Raw genomic sequence first — 9409 nt, 5'->3', positions numbered from 1 at the left:
AGAATGGATGTGGATGTGTATGTGGAAGAATGGATGTGGATGTGTATGCGAAAGAATGGATGTGGATGTGTATGCGAAAGAATGGACGTGGATGTGTATGCGAAAGAATGGTTGTGGATGTGTATGTAAAATAATGGATGTGGATGTGTATGTGAAAGAATGGATGTGGATGTGTATGTGAAAGAATGGATGTGGAGGTGTATGTAAAAGAATGGATGTGGAAGAATAGATGTGGATGTGTATGTGAAAGAATGGATGTGGATGTGTATGTGGAAGAATGGATATGGATGTGTTTGTAAAAGAATGGTTGTGGATGTGTATGTGAAAGAATGGACGTGGATGTGTATGTGAAAGAATGGTTATGGATAAAAGAATGGATGTGGATGTGTATGTGAAAGAATGGATGTGGCTGTGTATGTGGAAGAATGGATGTGGATGTGTATGAGAAAGAATGGATGTGATGTGTGTGTGAAAGGATGCAATGTCGATGTGAGTGAATGGATGAGATGTAATGTGATGTGAATGAGGATGTGAATGAATGAGATGTGATGTCATGTGAATCGGATGTAAATGAATGATATGGGATGTGAATGGGTGAGATGTGATGTGATGTGAATCGGGATAAGAATGAATGAGATGAGATAAAAATTTATGTGATTGAATGAGAATAGGAATACATATGAATTGGATATGGATTAAGGAATGTGGACAGATGTGGAACAGTGTGAAAGAGAAGAGTTCATTATAGAAACTGCATTTATGACCTGTTTTTAAATGACTATTTTATGTCAATAATGCTAAGGAAGCATTTTGACCGTCTTGAGAATGAGGTCGTGGACCTAACTAATAAAGTTACAACAGCTCTGACGGAGAGTCAATGAAAGACGTCTCGCGTAGTAGCAAGGTCCGCCGAGGTCTTGACTAGCCTCGATTCGATTTAAATGGTGAGCTTCTGGTACCGTGGAGAGGGACAAAGGAAGCGGCCTATGAGTGAAGCGCTAGGTGACCTGCGAAGGATCCTAGAGGGTGCTGACCATACAGTGCTCGGGCTTTGGGGGGTCGCTGAAGATACCCACACGTGTGTTGTGGAAGATATTGGAACAAGGAGTAAGAGTTGTTTTCTGAATTTGGGGATGGATCTGGTTGATTTTCCTTGTTGCTGGTCATCAAACGGATAAGTCCATGGCTCTTTTATATGGATACGTTGGTTGATCTTGCTGATCTTCAACGGAGATTCCATTTTTGATATGTGAATATATTGCCAGTTACTATGAGCTAGGAACTATCGAAAAGGCCCCTGAGTGGATAGGTGGTGAGCGTTCTAGTTGCCAATGATGCCATGGATACACTGATGAAGGAATGATTGGAAATAAGTTCTCAATCGGATAATTTGGAGGATTATGATAAGTGACACTATGGTTTCATTAAATGATTGTTTTAAAGATAGCTGAATCTGTGAAAAAGGCAATTTCATATTGGGTGTGTAAGTGGTGTGACTGGCATTAAATTTGCATGAATATCTAGCTAGGGAGCCTGGGAACTCTTTTCCCTGGTACCCGGGACAAAACCTAACCAAATTCCTAATTGGATCCCATCACTAAAGTGGTTAGGCGGTTGGCTAGGCTAACCCATGGTACTAGGCTAGACTGATGGATCCATAAAATGAGACTCAATTCTGTTATAGTACGATAGATGAAGTAAATCCCGGATAGTAATTGTTCTATGGAAAAAGAATCAATGACTGTGCCTCTCGATGGGGAAAAAAGCGTTGGTTTCTATGATCGAAGTGCAAGTTTCTTCCTTGATCTAACCAAGTGACTCATAGGTTCGGTCGGATCAGTTTGGTTAGTAATGACCCTAACTACGTTAGAGTACAAATATCCTAGAGTACAAATATCCTAACTACCCTAATTTGTACTCTAACTACGTTAGAGTACAAATATCCTAGAGGAATCGCCCATGCTTTCCTATAGGGGAAAGTTTTTTCGGGTTCGATTTTTGAAGAACCAAGGGATTAGTCTCATGTCCAGATATCCGTGGGCAAGGTCCCGAGTGAGGGATCCTGCCTTGCGCAAGAAGTGCTACTTCCACTGCTAGCATACCCGAGTCCATTGCGCGGAGGGGCAGGGATCTTTCAGCTAGTATCAGAGTGAATTGACTAAAGTGGATCAATTGAGAAGCCAAAAAATGTCAAAAATTTATGAAGTAACAGTAAAAGGTTGTAATTGTGTGATAAAATTCATACAAATTGATATTCAGGCTAAAATTCACAAATTAGTAATTGGATCTTCAGATGGAAGTACCGCAATTGCATGGAATCCCTGACTTGATTGAGGCCTAGACATGATGGTATTTACCTTACAGTTCCAAGGACCATGACTACCCATATATACCGAGGGTATAACTGCAGCTCTTTTACTGGCAGTATATACAAGTAAATCTAAGACCTTGAAATTATAAGTAAAAATGCTATCCAGATGTGATGAATTCGAATGTGGTTGATATGATTTTAAAATTCTGGTTGAGAACTGATGAGTTGATTTGGATTCTGATTAAAAAATGATGATTCCTGAATTTTGGTTGAAATGTAATAAGCTAAGCAAAACCACAATGAGGATGAATGGGACAAGTCCCTGTGATGATGTTCGTAAAAACTGGAATGATGATAATGACTTCAAAAAATCACTATGAGATTAGTGGATTGTGCTGATAGATTGCTACTGTTAACCCAATGGATCAAGTTAAGGGATGACAAATTAAAAATCTATAAAATTGAAAATTCCCATGGAGGACTGTTTATATGAAAATTCCCATGGAGGACTGTTTATATGAAAATTCGGTTTAATGGACCATTCTTGTGTTTAGGATATGAATGATATGATACGACTAAATTCTTATTTGATAATGAGTTCTATATAAGGGATCTTTATCCCAGGATTCTATTGGGTTGACCAAACTATAAGAAGCCCCAGAATCGGTTGGATCTTAAGGAAAAGAATTGTCCTCTAATTTTGCAAGATGAGGACATCTCGCCTTTTTTAAGTGGGGTAGTATGTAAGATTCCTTGCTCCAGCTTTTGAGGTGTGCACGTGTAAGAACCTCCCCTTCTGATCTTATAATTATTCCCCTCTCTAAAATAAACGAAAGATCTTGTTTTACCTTGTTTTGGCCTAGAGAGAGAAAATATCTAGAGAGAGATAATCCAAAACTGAGATATTTTTGGATATATAAATCCTCCTAGTGGCTAAAATGGTTTCTCCTAAAACAAAAATTCAAAAAGAACTTTCCAATGTGCATTTGGAATTAATTTAAAATAAGTATAAAGGACCTTAGCTTAAGGGTCTAGATTTTCAGAAATTTTTAGATTATGGTCCAATTAAGGTTCCTATAAACCAATAAGATTAATCCAAATGTAGGGAGGAGATAAATTGAAGAATTAAAAGAAAAACCCCCCAAAAATGAGTAAATACTCACATAAGATGAAGAGTTGACTATCTAAGGACAAGGTTTATTAGTAAAAAAACTATGAATATTACTAAAAATAAAAGAGATATTTCGGGTATAATGATTCAATTTTGACACCTTGGTAAGGAGAAGGGGGCTCTTCAAGGAGGTGCATATTTCACATGTGTGGTGGAGTTTTAAACTCAAAAATATTGTGATATTTTTATCTCTCCTCTCTCCTGGATCAAACCAAATCAAAAGGGAGCCAAACTAGGTCCAAATCTTGTCTAAATTCAGCCAAACTGAACCTAGAGAAATCTAGAAACTAGTTGGACTTGGTTAGAGGCCATAGATCCTTATCCCTTTGTAAAAAAAAAAATGAGAGCTATACCATGCCAGTATTATACTAAAATAATGATATTTTCTATTATCCTCCTTTAAAAATCCTCAACAAATAGAAGAGATTGGAGCTTCTCTCTCTCTTTAATCTTGGAGTCTCATCAACATACCAAACCAATTGATTAGTTAGGGGCCTCTACTTTGATTAAAGAATCAAGCAATCTAGGAGGTAAATTGTGGTTTATGGTCTCTCTTTTTTTTAATCTCCAAATGATTCTCTCTTCTCAACCCCTCTCAAGCTTGAGAAGCATTCAATTGAATGGCTTTTTAATACAATTGAAGTTCTTTAATGAATTGTAGTGATAAAACACATAAATTTTTATTTATGCTTAAATTAAATATTTTTTTAAAGCATGTCTCTCTCTCCCCCAAAGAATGGTCATTCCTATGACTTGTTCTATATTCAAATGAAAGCTTCTCATGAAGCAATTCTCTAATCTAAAAGTAATTTCTATGCTTGTCAAATTGAGGCCAAATAAGTGGCTTTTTAATGCTTTTATGCTATTTAATTCATGGAAAAATTAGGAATCAAGTCTATAATTGGATATTGATCCAATCAATGGTTATTATATCATATGATATTACTAAACTTTAAGTTTTCAAAATTATTGAGAATTATCAGTAATAGCAGAGCGAAGCTATGGCAAAATTTCTAAAAAATTAACACATAAATCATTTTCATTCATAATATGAAAACAGGACTTCCTACCATATTCTAGGATTAATCATCCTAGATTAATTGAATGATTCTCATTATAATCATGGAAAATTTAATTTTTATGTTTATGCATAAATAGTTAATTAGGAAAAAGATAAATTTCTAGTAATTCGTATTTATGTTAAAAGAGTAATCTCCATGACAATAGAAATCCATGTATTCCAATGAAGTAAGATAAAAATTAGGATGCTAAAATAATGTATATTTTATTTAAAATTTAAAGAAGAATTTTAGTTAAATTTATCTTTTTGTATAGATAAATTTAAATGATGAAAGAGAAATTCCCACCATATTGGAATTCAAATATTTTAATTAGGAAAGTGTAAATTTTAGAATATTGAAATTAATGGATATTTTATTTAAATTCAAAGATGAATTTTAGATAAATTTATTTTATCTATGAGAAATATTTAAATGGTAAAAGAGGAATTCCTATGACATTTGGAATTCCATCATTTAGATGGGAAAAGAGAAATTCCTAGCATATTGAATTAATGGGTATTTTATTATGAGAAATATTGATCATAAAAGAGAAATTCCCATGACATTGGAATGCAAATAATTAAATGCAAAAAAGAGGAATTCCCATGGTATTTGAGATCCAAGAAATTAAATGGAAAGAAGAGGAATTTCTAATATAATTCAATTTATGATTATTTATCAAAAGTGAAAATATGGATAGAATTGATTTCTGTAAATCCCATGAATTCCTTTATTCAAAATAGGAATATTGAATATAATTCAATTGAGGAATTGAGAATGAATATAGAAATAGTCATTTGAGAAAAGGAACCTTTAATTAGGCCAAGCAATTGGTAGAAATTTAGAAAAAGTCCCATTATCGGAATCAAACTAAAAAAGCTACTAAATGAAAATAGCATGTAAAAGAATGGATGTGGATGTGTACGTGAAAGAATGGATGTGGATGTGTACGTGGAAGAATGGATGTGGATGTGTATGTGAAAGAATAGATGTGGATGTGTATGTGAGAAGAATGGATGTGGATGTGTATGTGAAAGAATAGATGTGGATGTGTATGTGAGAAAGAATAGATGTGGATGTGTATGTGAAAGAATGGATGTGTATGTGAAAGAATGGATGTGGATGTGTATGTGAAAGATTGGATGTGAATGTGTATATTGTGAAATGATTATTGTGAATGGGTATGTGAAAGAATAAATGTGGATGTGTATGTGTATGTGAAAGAATGGATGTGGATGTGTATGTGAAATAATGGATGTGCATGTGTATGTGGAAGAATGGATGTGTATGTGTATGTGAAAGAATGGATGTGGATGTGTATGTGAAAGAATGTATGTGGATGTGGATGTGTATGTGAAAGAATTTATGTGGATGTGTATGTGAAAGAATGGATATGGATGTGTATGTGAAAGAATGGATGTGGATGTGTATGTGAAACAATGCATGATGTGGAGGTGTATGTGAAAGAATGTAAGTGGATGTGTATGTGAAATAATGGATGTGGATGTGTATGTGGAAGAATGTATGTGGATGTGTATGTGAAAGAATGGATGTGGATGTATATGTGAAAGAATGGATGCGGATGTGTATGTGAAAGAATGGATGTGGATGTGTATGTGAAAGAATGGATGTGGATGTAGACATGAAAGAATGGATGTGGATGTGTATGTAAAAGAATGGATGTGGATGTGTATGTGAAAGAATGGATGTGGATGTGTGTGGAAGAATGGATGTGGATGTGTGTGGAAGAATGGATGTGGATGTGTATGTGGAAGAATGGATGTGGATGTGTATGAGAGAAAGAATGGATGTGATGTGTATGTGAAAGGATGCGATGTCGATATGAGTGAATGGATGAAATGTAATGTGATGTGAATTAGGATGTGAATGAATGAGATGTGATGTCACGTGAATCGGATGTAAATGAATGATATGGGATGTGAATGGGTGAGATGTGAATCAGGATAAGAATGAATGAGATTATATGAAAATTGATGTGATTGGACGAGAAAAGGAATACATGTAAATTGAATATGGATTAAGTAATGTAAAGAGATGTGGAACAATGTGAAAGACAAGAGTTCATTATAGAAACTGCATTTATGACTTGTTTTTAAATGACTGTTCTATGTCAATATTGCTGGGGAAGCATTTGATGGTCTTGAGAAAAAGGTCGTAGAGACCTAACTGATAAAGTTACAACAGCTGATGGAGAGTGAACGGAAGACGTCTCGCGTAGCAAGGTCGGCCGACTTGACCAGCCTTAGTTTGATTTAAATGGTGAGCTTCCTGTACGGTAGATGAGGGACCAAGGAAGCGGCCTATGAGTGAAGCGCTAGGTGACCTGTGAAGGATCCTAGAGGGTGCTGACCATACGGTGTTTGGGATCTGGGTCGCTGCAGATACCCACACATGCGTCGTGGAAGATATTAGAACAAGGAATAAGAGTTATTTTCTAAATTCGGGCATGGATCTAGTTGATTGACCTTGCTGGTCCTCAATGGATGAGTCCATGGCTCTTTTATATAAAAGAGCCATGGATGAGTCCATGGCTCTTTTATATGGATCCGTTGGTTGATCTTGCTCATCTTCAATGGAGATTCCATTTTTTATATGTGAATATATTGCCGGTTATTATGAGCTAGGAACTATCAAAGTCGGAAAGGCCCCTGAGTGGACAGGCGGTGAGCGTTCTGGTTGCCAATGATGCCATAGATACACCGATGAAGGATATTTTGGAAATAAGGATTCAACTGGATATTTTGGAGGATTATGATCAGTGACACTATGTTTTCATTCAATGATTGTTTTAAAGATAATTGAATCTGTGAAAAAGGCAATTTCATATTGGGTGTGTAAGTGGTGTGATTGGCGTTAAATTTGCATGAATATCCGGCTAGGGGGCCTGGGAACTCTTTTCCCTGGTACCTTGGACAAAACCTAACCAAATTCCTAATTGGATCCCATCACTACAGTGGTAACCCATGGGTCTGGATGGGGTTAGTAGGTTGGACTAATGGATCCGTAAAATGAGACTCAATTCTGTTATAGTACAATAGATGAAGTAAATCCCGGATAGTAATTGTTCTATGGAAAAAGAATCAACGGCTGTGCCTCTCAATGGGAAAAAAGGCGTTGGTCTCTATGATCCAAGTGCAAGTTTCTTCCTTGATCTGACAATTGACTCACAAGTTCAGTCGGATCAGTCTGGCCAATAATGACCCTGACTACGTTAGAGTACAAATATCTTGGAGGAATTGCCCGTGCTTTCCGATAGGGGGAAGTTTTTTCGGGTTTGATTTTTGAAGAAGCAAGGGATTAGTCTTTTGTTCGGATATCTGTGGGCGAGGCCCCGAGTGAGGGATCCTGCCCCGTGCAAGAAGTGCTACTTCCGCTGCTAGCACCCCCGAATCCATTGCGCGGAGGGGCCACGGATCTTTCAAGAAGAGTTGTAATTATTTACACTTAGTGTGTAAACAAGAAGAGTTGTAATTATTTACACTTAGTGTGTCAACAAGATCTAGTGTTTGAGCTATTTTTGTAAAAATAAAGCTTGTAGAGCAAGCTTGGGCTAAAATAGCGATGTAACCTATTTTTCATGAGATTAATGTATCCCATGCATCCTTTGCATGTTCCTTAGAGTCAACGTGATGAGAATAAGACTAGGGCCCAGATGTAAACCAATAAGTGACAATGATTGCTTATCTTTTTCGCCCCACCCTTCACTTCATTCATCCCGCACATTTTTGTTAATAATTCTGTAATGTCCCTCCCAAGCCATGTATGTATGTGTCTCTTTTAATATAGATTTCAATAAGGAAAGAGAGTGTATGTAGAGAAGAGTGAGACAATAAGGCTAGAAACATTAGGAAAGTGTTAGAATAAAAATATTAACTCAAAAAATCCTAAAAGAAATAAGAACATAAGAATAGTTCTATTAAAAAGAGATAAGTATTCCCAAAAATAGAATTTCGAGTTTAGGTGATAAGAGGTCATATTTAGAGTACTTTTACACATTTAGAGTCCATGCATACTAAAAATGTGAAAAACAACATGTTTCTAAAGATGGCACGTTTGTGGCTATATACAGACGTTTTTGCCTATTCTGCCCGCGTTGGCTTGTAGACCAGATACCTTCCCGTTCTTTTGACTGGTTACATGACTATATTCTGAGTTTTTATCAGAGAGTTATGGCCAAAACAGTTTGCTATTTTTGTCAGGGTCTTTACATAGAGAAAACTGTGAGAAGACAGCAAGTAGCCTCAAGGTAATCCTAGAGTTTGAGATGCATATATCCCTTCATTCTTATCTAATATCTCAGAAAAGAAGCTTAGATTGCTATAGTCTTTCGGAGGAAGAGACCAAAACTCCATAGCTTTTCTTTTAGAGAAAGAATAGTATGCCGTAGCCCTATAGGAGAAAGCTATTTTGCCATAGATCTTAGAAAGAGAGAAGAGTCACAGTATGAGTAAGAGAAGATAAAGCTTGGAGATTATTGGATGATTTCAATCAAAAGACAACGTATTAGAAGACTCTATTCTCATATGTCAAGTTCTAAAGCTCTTGTTGACAAGCAAGGACAACGAGATAAACGACAAATTTCTATAAGGTATATTATACATATTTTGTTTTTTATTTACATGTCATTCTTAGGGGTTGAGGTATGGCCCCGGCTTCTCTATTGATTGTTACAGTGATCTATTTGATTGATTTACCATTTAAAGTTTGTATTCTTTTAAGCAATAGCATATGCCTTAATAAAGAATGACTTATCGCAATCTCAAGTTGAAATGCTAAAATCTTTGTGAAAAAGATTGTTTTCTTAAAGAAGGTGACATGGATCCTAGTCATATGGTTTAGTGAGTA

This window comes from Cibotium barometz, chromosome 12 (genome assembly GCF_041138505.1).
Source record: "Cibotium barometz isolate CiBa-2024 chromosome 12, ASM4113850v1, whole genome shotgun sequence".
In the NCBI taxonomy this organism is placed as follows: Eukaryota; Viridiplantae; Streptophyta; class Polypodiopsida; order Cyatheales; family Cibotiaceae; genus Cibotium; species Cibotium barometz.
Note: the sequence above shows the minus strand (reverse complement) of the source record.